This window comes from Bufo gargarizans, chromosome 6 (assembly GCF_014858855.1).
Source record: "Bufo gargarizans isolate SCDJY-AF-19 chromosome 6, ASM1485885v1, whole genome shotgun sequence".
NCBI lineage: Eukaryota > Metazoa > Chordata > Amphibia > Anura > Bufonidae > Bufo > Bufo gargarizans.
The window spans coordinates 83,838,094-83,849,850 of record NC_058085.1 but is presented as its reverse complement, the minus strand read 5'-3'; the positions used below and the strand labels follow the sequence as shown (position 1 = coordinate 83,849,850).

The following is an 11,757-nucleotide window of genomic DNA, read 5'->3' as shown; positions in this document are numbered from 1 at the left end:
CAAAGACAATGTGCCCACCTTACTTCCTGCACTGGAGCGTGATAGGAAGATGCGCGAGTACAAGCGCACGTTGGTAGACGCGCTACTGAGAGCATTCCCAAATGTCACAGGGGAACAAGTGGAAGCCCAAGGCCAAGGCAGAGGAGGAGCAAGAGGTCGCCAAGGCAGCTGTGTCACGGCCAGCTCCTCTGAGGGCAGGGTTAGCATGGCAGAGATGTGGAAAACTTTTGTCAACACGCCACAGCTAACTGCACCACCACCTGATACGCAACGTGTTAGCAGGAGGCAACATTTCACTAACATGGTGGAACAGTACGTGTGCACACCAATCCACGTACTGACTGATGGTTCGGCCCCATTCAACTTCTGGGTCTCTAAATTGTCCACGTGGCCAGAGCTAGCCTTTTATGCCTTGGAGGTGCTGGCCTGCCCGGCAGCCAGCGTTTTGTCTGAACGTGTATTCAGCACGGCAGGGGGCGTCATTACAGACAAACGCAGCCGCCTGTCTACAGCCAATGTGGACAAGCTGACGTTCATAAAAATGAACCAGGCATGGATCCCACAGGACCTGTCCGTCCCTTGTCCAGATTAGACATTAACTACCTCCCCATAACCATATATTATTGGACTCCAGGGCACTTCCTCATTCAATCCTATTTTTATTTTCATTTTACCATTATATTGCGAGGCTACCCAAAGTTGAATGAACCTCTCCTCTGCCTGTGTGCTAGGCCTAAATATATGCCAATGGACTGTTGCAGTGGTGGCTGACATGAAGCCTGATTCTCTGCTATGACATGCAGACTAATTCTCTGCTGACATGAAGCCAGATTGTCTGTTACGGGACCTCTCTCCTCTGCCTGGGTGCTGGGCCTAAATTTATGACAATGGACTGTTGCAGTGGTGGCTGACGTGAAGCCTGATTCTCTGCTATGACATGCAGACTGATTCTCTGCTGACATGAAGCCAGATTGTCTGTTACGGGACCTCTCTGCTCTGCCTGTGTGCTAGGCCTAAATATATGCCAATGGACTGTTGCAGTGGTGGGTGACGTGAAGCCTCATTCTCTGCTATGACATGCAGACTGATTCTCTGCTGACATGAAGCCAGATCGTCTGTTACGGGACCTCTCTGCTCTGCCTGTGTGCTAGGCCTAAATATATGCCAATGGACTGTTGCAGTGGTGGGTGACGTGAAGCCTCATTCTCTGCTATGACATGCAGACTGATTCTCTGCTGTCATGAAGCCAGATTGTCTGTTACGGGACCTCTCTGCTCTGCCTGTGTGCTAGGCCTAAATATATGCCAATGGACTGTTGCAGTGGTGGGTGACGTGAAGCCTCATTCTCTGCTATGACATGCAGACTGATTCTCTGCTGACATGAAGCCAGATTGTCTGTTACGGGACCTCTCTCCTCTGCCTGTGTGCTAGGCCTAAATATATGCCAATGGACTGTTGCAGTGGTGGCTGACGTGAAGCCTCATTCTCTGCTATGACATGCAGACTAATTCTCTGCTGACATGAAGCCAGATTCTCTGTTACGGGACCTCTCTCCTCTGCCTGGGTGCTGGGCCTAAATTTATGACAATGGACTGTTGCAGTGGTGGCTGACGTGAAGCCTGATTCTCTGCTATGACATGCAGACTGATTCTCTGCTGACATGAAGCCAGATCCTCTGTTACGGGACCTCTCTCCTCTGCCTGTGTGTGTGCTGGGCCTAAATATATGCCAATGGACTGTTGCAGTGGTGGCTGACGTGAAGCCTCATTCTCTGCTATGACATGCAGACTGATTCTCTGCTGACATGAAGCCAGATTCTCTGTTACGGGACCTCTCTCCTCTGCCTGTGTGTGTGCTGGGCCTAAATATATGCCAATGGACTGTTGCAGTGGTGGCTGACGTGAAGCCTCATTCTCTGCTATGACATGCAGACTAATTCTCTGCTGACATGAAGACAGATTCTCTGTTACGGGACCTCCCTCCTCTGCCTGGGTGCTGGGCCTAAATATATGCCAATGGACTGTTGCAGTGGTGGCTGACGTGAAGCCTCATTCTCTGCTATGACATGCAGACTAATTCTCTGCTGACATGAAGACAGATTCTCTGTTACGGGACCTCCCTCCTCTGCCTGGGTGCTGGGCCTAAATATATGCCAATGGACTGTTGCAGTGGTGGCTGACGTGAAGCCTCATTCTCTGCTATGACATGCAGACTGATTCTCTGCTGACATGAAGACAGATTCTCTGTTACGGGACCTCTCTCCTCTGCCTGTGTGTGTGCTGGGCCTAAATATATGCCAATGGACTGTTGCAGTGGTGGCTGACGTGAAGCCTCATTCTCTGCTATGACATGCAGACTGATTCTCTGCTGACATGAAGCCAGATTGTCTGTTACGGGACCTCTCTCCTCTGCCTGTGTGCTAGGCCTAAATATATGCCAATGGACTGTTGCAGTGGTGGCTGACGTGAAGCCTCATTCTCTGCTATGACATGCAGACTAATTCTCTGCTGACATGAAGCCAGATTCTCTGTTACGGGACCTCTCTCCTCTGCCTGGGTGCTGGGCCTAAATTTATGACAATGGACTGTTGCAGTGGTGGCTGACGTGAAGCCTGATTCTCTGCTATGACATGCAGACTAATTCTCTGCTGACATGAAGCCAGATTCTCTGTTACGGGACCTCTCTCCTCTGCCTGTGTGTGTGCTGGGCCTAAATATATGCCAATGGACTGTTGCAGTGGTGGCTGACGTGAAGCCTCATTCTCTGCTATGACATGCAGACTGATTCTCTGCTGACATGAAGCCAGATTCTCTGTTACGGGACCTCTCTCCTCTGCCTGTGTGTGTGCTGGGCCTAAATATATGCCAATGGACTGTTGCAGTGGTGGCTGACGTGAAGCCTCATTCTCTGCTATGACATGCAGACTAATTCTCTGCTGACATGAAGACAGATTCTCTGTTACGGGACCTCCCTCCTCTGCCTGGGTGCTGGGCCTAAATATATGCCAATGGACTGTTGCAGTGGTGGCTGACGTGAAGCCTCATTCTCTGCTATGACATGCAGACTAATTGTCTGCTGACATGAAGACAGATTCTCTGTTACGGGACCTCTCTCCTCTGCCTGGGTGCCGGGGCCTAAATATCTGAGAATGGACTGTTCCAGTGGTGGGTGACGGGAAGCCAGATTCTCTGCTATGGAACCTCTCTCCAATTGATTTTGGTTAATTTTTATTTATTTAATTTTTATTTTAATTCATTTCCCTATCCACATTTGTTTGCAGGGGATTTACCTACATGTTGCTGCCTTTTGCAGCCCTCTAGCTCTTTCCTGGGCTGTTTTACAGCCTTTTTAGTGCCGAAAAGTTCGGGTCCCCATTGACTTCAATGGGGTTCGGGTTCGGGACGAAGTTCGGATCGGGTTCGGATCCCGAACCCGAACATTTCCGGGATGTTCGGCCGAACTTCTCGAACCCGAACATCCAGGTGTTCGCTCAACTCTAGTGTTGATGTCATTAGACCACACCCCTTCTCATTACAGAGATGCACATCACCTAATATGCTTAATTGGTAGTAGGCTTTCGAGCCTATACAGCTTGGAGTAAGACAACATGCATAAAGAGGATGATGTGGTCAAAATACTCATTTGCCTAATAATTCTGCACTCCCTGTAATGCCTGCAGCCTTCCTCCATAATTAGAAGACTGATACTTACCTGCTCCCTGCCGATCCGGACCTTAGCGTTGGCTCCCACACATTAATTTTCCGATCCCCAGATTGATTACGGTACATCTGCCACGGGCATTGACCGTTGAAGTCAGTAGTTGGCAGCAGCGGAGCATGTGACCATGCCCATGCAGTGGCAGATGTAAACAGTCTGGGGACTGGAACCTAGGCCTGCAAGAGCCAGCACAGAGGACCGGAGTGGCGGGAGGCAGGCAAGTATGAATCTTGTATTTACGGAGGCATGCTGCTGGCATTATGTATAAAGGCATTATTTCTGGAGAACCCCTGTAAGGAGTGTTGTTGTTGACCACGGGACAGCGTTCTTCCTCCTTTGGCCGTGGGCCCTTGGACACTGATGCCCAAATGATTAGGCCACCCCTGCTGGCTAGGTTTTAATGATGTAAGCATTTCCTATGTATTTAAACAAAAGAACAGATAGGATCCTATATACCAGTGATATTGGTTAATGATGATCTGACACCTCTCCTGACATATCTGTTTTAGTAAATACTTGAATTCCCCATAAAATAACATTTCTGGATCATCTGTGTTGTCCCTCTGTTATTCCTACTAGAAAAATAAGAATGGGTGCCCCCTGTGAGTGGCATTGTCTGATTAGTGCTGATCGTATCAGACCCCTTTGACAAGGGTATTGGTAACAGCCAGTTGTCAATTTATTCATAATTATTTAGGAGGAATAACAGAGGAACGGCACAATGTAGCATTCTAAATACATAAAAAAATCCAGAATTGTTAATTCATAGAGAATACAATGATGTCAGGAGAGCGGACCGATCCTCTTTGACAAAAAAGGTTCAAAGTAAGGATTTAAAATGCTTAAAGGTTTAACTTCATTATGCTGAAGACAAAATAGTTGATCTTGACTCTCTGCCCGTGTGCAGGATCTTTTCCAATGTAACCGTTCATATGGGTGGCTAGATTTTAAAAGATTTTGCCAAATTGTGGTTGTGTAGAATGATCTTACCACATGTTAGGTTCTTTTGGCCAAAAAATGCAGCATTTTTTATTTATTTTTTTGCAGATTGAAATAACCATATTATATGAACACTCTATTAAAATTTCCAGCAGTGGAGGTTCTGGTGACCACACAAGCTGCAGTGTAATGTCTACATGTTATACTAGACTGGAATCAGAAAAGTGAAATGAAGGACCAGTACACAGCACGTAGAGTGGTATGGAGTATACACATGTAATAAATACTGGAATAAATTGTGGGATTCAAATTGTTACTTTTGGTAATGATTTACATTCCGCTACAACCCCTGCAATACAGGCTGCCATAAATAGTCATAAAATAGTCTCTACTCTGCTTACATTTTCAGTGTGAGAGCAGCCATTTTCATAGCAACATCTGCACTACAGAGCAACGGTACACTGCAAAATGGCTTAAAATGTATTTTTGTTTGGTAAATACATTTCTGCATATTTATGCACAAGGTGTTAATAGGCCGTAGTATCCACCACCAGCCACTAGGTGGAGCTGTTTAACTTCCCCACAGGGAAGAGTGAATCAGCAAATAGCTAGAGTACTCTGAGTTTAGACTTTGAAGAGTAAATACATGTTAAAGGGTTTATCTAGGAATAGATAATGATGACCTATCCTCAGGATTATCAGATCAGCAGGATTCCGAGTCCCGGCAGCTCTGCCAATCATCTGTTACAGGAAGCCGCCATGCTCACCTGAGCTCTGGTAAGTGCAACCGGCTCCCGGTATCTCTCATCATCTCCGTACATAGTATAGAGCAGGGATGGCCAACCTGAGGCTCTCCAGCTGCTGCAAAACTACAACTACCAGCATGCCTAGACTGCCTACAGCTATCAGCCTACAGCAGGGCATGGTGTGAGTTGTAGTTTTACAACAGCTGGAGAGCCGCAGGTTGGCCAGCCCTGGTATATAGGCTGTGCTTGATATTGCAGCTCAGCCTCATTTACTTCTAGGGGGCTGAGATGCAACTAGGCCATGTGACCAATGTACAGTGATGTAACATGGCCATAAGAAGAAGATGCAGTGCTCATGGAGTGCTGGGCCTCTTCTAACAGCTGATAGGTAGCGGTCCGTGGTGTCGAACCACCACCGATCTGATATTGATTACCTAGCCTGAGGATAGGTCATCAATTTTAATTATTGGATAACCCCTTTAAGTGTTGTAGCTGAGATAGGAATCATCCCTGGGTTAGATGTCAACCAGGGTTCGGCCCAGAGAACTTTGCATACTCAGAAAGCAGGCCAGGTGTACAAGAGGTGTAGTGAGAAGTCCCCTGGAAAGGACCACTGAGTCTCAATTGCTACTTGCCAAGGAATTTCAAAGTCTTATGGTGCCTTGAGAAGTGGCTTGATCACCTGCACAACAGAAACTATCCACATCCCACAGAGGACATTGTGAAGGCATACAATGGAAGTTCGGCAACTTGCTCAAACAAGGTGCAGAGCATAGTCTGACGTTAGGGTCTGCCTTGAGGTTCCATTGCAGAAAAGGAAGTTTTGCTTGTGCAAGATTCAGCTACAGAATTGGAGTGTAAGGGCACATGCACACGGCCGTTGCACAGCCATGGAGTGGCCTAAAACGGAGGCACGGAACCCCATGAAAGCACTACAGAGTGCTTCCGTGGGGTTCCTCTCCATGCCTCCGCAATGCAAAAACCCCCAAATATATAGAACATGCTGAATGGGTCTGGATCCATCTACGGCAACCGCACGGATGGTGCCCTGGCATTGAGGACCGCAAATTGCAGTCCCCAATGCTCAGAACAGCCGACACACGTTCGTGTGCATGGGCCCTAAGGAGGATTGCTTTAAAGAGACACCTTGGCCTAAGGCCCCATGCACACGGCCGTGTTTCACAGCCGTGTGCGGGCCGTGGAACCGCGGCCTGGATCCCTCCTGAGAGCAGGAGCGCACGGCGTCACTGGCTGCTATGACGCCGTGCGCTCCCTGCTGCCGCCGCAATACAGTAGTACACTGGTATGATCTATACCAGTGTATTACTGTACTGTGCCGGCAGCAGGGAGCGCACGGCGTCATAGCAACCAGTGACGCCGTGCTCTCCTGCTCTCAGGAGGGATCCAGGCCGCGGTTCCACGGGCCGCACACGGCTGTGAAACACGGCTGTGTGCATGGGGCCTAATAATTACCTTTACCAGAGATTTAACCTATAGAAACTATGGAAATTGCATGTGTGTACCATCTGCCAGTCCACTGCATGCTGAGAACTGTCACTGATGTGCTTAAAGTGGAATCTTCAGTAAAGAATTGTTCTACTGCAAAGCTGCCTCATCACCCATTACCTCCTCCACCAATAAATGGGACCCTGCCTTGCACCTCAAAACCACCAACACCACCCCAAACTACATCAGGCAGGAGCCCCAAAACCAAAGGGAGGAACAGGTGTGACCTTCCTATAACTACACAGCCCAGGGGTGTGTCAGAGTGTGTCCTGATTACTCACCATTCTTGCTACCATCACTCCTATCCAGTGTTGGACTGTGGTGCCTAGGGCCCACCAGTAAAATTTATTTTTGGGGGCCCACCGTACGGATACATTCAAATATTACCTGCTCACACAGCAACAAGATGCTACCAGATCAGAAGGTAGGTCCTGGGGAGAAGAGGACACTGGCAGGTTTCCTCTATACCTAGAAGTCATCTCAGCCCTGATCGTGTCTATAATAATAAACTGGGGAGTTTCTTTAATAATCTATCAAGTTTTATTATATGAACATAGGCTGGTTGAGGTGCTGTATGGAATATATGTATGTAATGCAGTAAGTCTACTGTGTTATGTGCCACTTGTGCAGGGGGTGGGAGACTAGGGGCCCACCTTGCTCAGGGGCCCGCCGGGGGATTCACCTGTACCCCTGTGGGCCAGTCAGAGCCTGCTCCTATTCTCTTGTCTGCTCTCCTCCTCCTGGGTTACAGCACATCATATATTGGGGTATTGCTATTCATGCATGTTAGTTACCGTATATATTCTAGAGGACTTGTATACACAGCCATATGACTACTTTGTTTTATAATGACTTGCTCTGCTGTAGTTCAGTATGCCTCCATCATCCATATGTTTGCAGTCATTCTCCCATAGATGGCCTGTATGCACTGTCATATTTAAAGTAGTTATCTGGGACTATAAAATTGATGGCCTATAGCTAGAACAGACTATCAATATTAGATTGGTAGAGGTCTGACTCGGCACCCCTGCCAATCAGCTGTTTGGAGGTGCTGGATGCCACAATCAGTACAGATAGCATGTTATAGAACAGGAGTTGCTGAGCAGACTGATATATGTTTTTGGTGGAAAAAGATCCAGTAAAACTGTAATTTATACATTTATAACTTTAAACAGGTTGTCTCACCTTGAACATTGGTGGAATATGGCTAGGATATGCCACTAATATCAGACAGGTGCAGATCCCACTTCTGTGACCCGCACCTATCTCTACAACAAAGCTCCCAAAGAGAATGAGAGCGCATGCGCAGACGTCCTACATTCATTTCTTTAGCAGTGGCAAAAATGGCTAAGCGCTGGCTCGACTATTTTCAGCAGCTCCATAGAAGTAAATAGAGGGCGGCTGCACAGTGTGCTTTCACGAAATTTAAGTACTCCATTTTAGAGATAGGTGTGGGTCCCAGAGGTGGAACCTGCACCTATCTGACATTTGTGGCATAGGTGAGCCAGAAAGGGTTATCCCCATGATTAATGTAAGAAATGAAAATCTGATACCATATAGTACATGAATAACAAACTTAGAACCAGCCCTGTACCTGGATCCAGAGATTCATTCATTGCTCCAACTGCTCTGCTAGATTTATTGTAAGCTGACAGTTTAGGGGGCGTGCACTTTCATGGGGATAGTGTCCTTTCTACTGCAGCTGGTGGCAGGTGAAGGATGGAACTAAGCATATACTTCTACCTCACTGAGCAGGTGTCACGGTAGGTAGGTAAGCAGGGAAATAACCAAACACAGGGAAAACAACCAGAACAATTTACTAGGCCCAAAAGCTAAGGAGAAAAGGGTCACCTCCTAGCGATCCCTAAGGCTTTCCCTATACTGCTGTGCACATGTGCATACCCTTATGGTGGATATGCACATGCCCTCGTGCCTAAGTCTATATACCCTGGGAAAACCCTGAGCTGTAGGGAAGAGGCGACCTGCTTCTTCAAACAGGAAGAAGCAAGCGTTTCCTTAGAGGCCTAGATAAAAGACACCAGGGGAAGAAACAGAGAGGACTTATCTTGAGCTGAGCTGGAGGAGACGATCCACAACACATCCAAAGCCCACAGGAATTAACTATAACCCGCACAGGCCACTGGGAGAAGGAGTAATAAATAGCCTATCTAACAATCAACCCAGTACACCTGAGGGAAGGTGGATCCAGCTCAAACCCAAACCAAAACAAAGAGAAGAGTCAGACATGTGCAGCCAGCCTGGCAGATCTCCGCACATTCACAGAGCAAGGCCTGACAGCAGGGCAGAGAAATTAGAAAAAGAGCAAACAGCAGGTGGCGCCATACAGATAGATTTTAGTGAATAACTGAGTGGCTATACAAAATGTTGAATTACAAGCAATTTCAATAGTATTCTGATCCAGGTGCTGCTTTGAAAAATGTTGAATGTTTTTCGTGGGATGATCCCTTTAAGATGAATCTCTGTGCACTTATACACACAGTGCTATCAATCACTGATAACATCTCTGTGTACAACTCAAGTCAGGAAAAGTAAAGATATAAATGTATAAATTACAAGTTTTACTGAATCTTTTCCACAAACCCGTATATCAATCTGCTCAGCTTCTCCTGCTCTATAACATGTTGCCTGCAGATTACACTACATTTTGTGGTGACCGGTCCCTTTAAAAAGGGGTTCTCCGGGCTGTCATAGACATACAGCAGCGGTGAGAAGGGAGATGGCACGTGTGCACTGCGCACACCGTCTCCTCGATCTGATATTGATGACCTATCCTGAGGATAGCAGAAAGAAATGAAGTTACAGCAGCATCTCCGGCGTATCCTTTATTGAAGCCTTGAGTGTGTACAGATAGCATAAATATGACGTTTAGGCTACATAGTAGCCTTTATCAAGCATGTAAACAATGATTATAGCAGCCATAAATATTAAAAGTTAACTCCTCCCACCAAATGGTGGGACCAACCATCGTAAAGCCACAACCCACTATTATCATCTGTGTAATCAAAAAGTGAACACATTTTAATATCTTAATAAAACACACCAGTGCCTAATTAGTCCATGTGTTTACCCTGTGCAAGATGATCACCGTCATCCCACCTAGAATGTAACTGGACTCCATGTCGGCGTCTAGCAAGGTGCATTGAGCATGTCCGTGACGTCATCGCCAACATACATACCCAACGCCTCCTGAGCGCCCTCATGATCGGCGTATCCACGCCGCCCACTTCCTGAGGATAGGTCATCAATATGGGGCTATGATGGCTAATCTCCGACACTCCAGCTGTGGTAAAACTACCACTCCCAAGATGTACACTTGCTTGGCTGTTCTCAGCACTCCATAGAAATCAATGGAGCATGCTGGGAGTCATAGTTTCACCACAGCTGGAGTGCCGGAGATTAGTCATTACTGATATAGGGCAGCCTGGAGAATTTAATTTTGTTCTTTGCTATGACTTAGGGCTCTTTCACACCTGCGTTATGGTCTTCCGGCATAGAGTTCCGTCGTCGGGGCTCTATGCCGGAAGAATCCTGATCAGGATTATCCTAATGCATTCTGAATGGAGAGAAATCCGTTCAGGATGCATCAGGATGTCTTCAGTTCCGGAACGGAACGTTTTTTGGCCAGAGAAAATAGTGCAGCATGCTGCGCTTTTTGCTCCGGCCAAAAAAACGGAAGACTTGCCGCAAGGCCGGATCCGGAATGAATGCCCATTGAAAGGCATTGATCCGGATCCGGCCTTAAGCTAAACGTCGTTTCGGCGCATTGCCGGATACGACGTTTAGCTTTTTCTCAATGGTTACCATGGCTGCCGGGACGCTAAAGTCCTGGCAGCCATGGTAAAGTGTAGTGGGGAGCGGGGGAGCAGCATACTTACCATCCGTGCGGCTCCCGGGGCGCTCCAGAGTGACGTCAGGGCGCCCCAAGCGCATGGATCACGTGATCGCATGGCACGTCATCCATGCGCATGGGGCGCTCTGACGTCATTCTGGAGCGCCCCGGGAGCCGCACGGATGGTAAGTATACCGCTCCCCCGCTCCCCGCTCCTACTATGGCAACCAGGACTTTAATAGCGTCCTGGGTGCCATAGTAACACTGAAAGCATTTTGCATTTTCGTCTTCAAATGCTTTCAGTACACTTGCGTTTTTCCGGATCCGGCGTGTAATTCCGGCAAGTGGAGTACACGCCGGATCCGGACAACGCAAGTGTGAAAGAGGCCTTAAACCAACAAGTTTTTTTCTTCTGCCTTTATTGTAACTAGGTTATTACCTTATGGCAATAGGTTTGTAAGGGCGCGCTCAGTTGTATCCACTGACATGTTTGGTGACCACAGGAAGTTATGTATCAGCACATCTCGTAATTCTTTTCTGCGCTGTCCTTGCATGGTTTGCTCTCCGCAGCTCATTTTTATGCAGATCTTTCATTGCTTTTACAGCGGCAGATATAATCGTATTTCAACAGCTGGCTACGCTTACTGTAAAACACATGAAGTTAATTGAAGCCTATAAAATTTGGACACTGAATGGAAAACAGATTAATCCCGTTATGTATTCTCACACCCTGCAAATTCCTTAATCTGCAGAGCAAGGGCCGGTGGACGCAGCTAGCGGAGTAGAAACATAACAGGATGAACCAGGAACAGGGCTTCTTTGTGGCTGGAAGAGTGATTTACCCTTCCTGGGTATAGGTCATTGCTGAGTAACTGGTTGCACAAAGCAGGGTGCCACTCGAGTGGAATTTAGGCAGGAATGTGCTGCTTAGTATTCTTCATGGACTGGTTTCAGTGCTTTGGAAACTATACAATAGGTTGACTCTTTTCAAATTAAAGG

At 47.3% G+C, this 11,757-nt stretch overlaps 1 protein-coding gene across 2 annotated transcripts in view; it reads left to right on the top strand.

The window, feature by feature from the left end:
- The first annotated feature begins 5,299 nt into the window (after nt 1–5,299).
- LPIN3 (lipin 3) overlaps nt 5,300–11,757 on the top strand; it is a 50,716-nt gene continuing 44,258 nt past the window's right edge. For both annotated transcript variants that reach the window (XM_044299015.1, XM_044299014.1), the window contains exon 1: nt 5,300–5,433. The gene's annotated coding sequence lies outside the window, so the exon portion shown is untranslated. The remainder of the gene's footprint in view (nt 5,434–11,757) is intronic.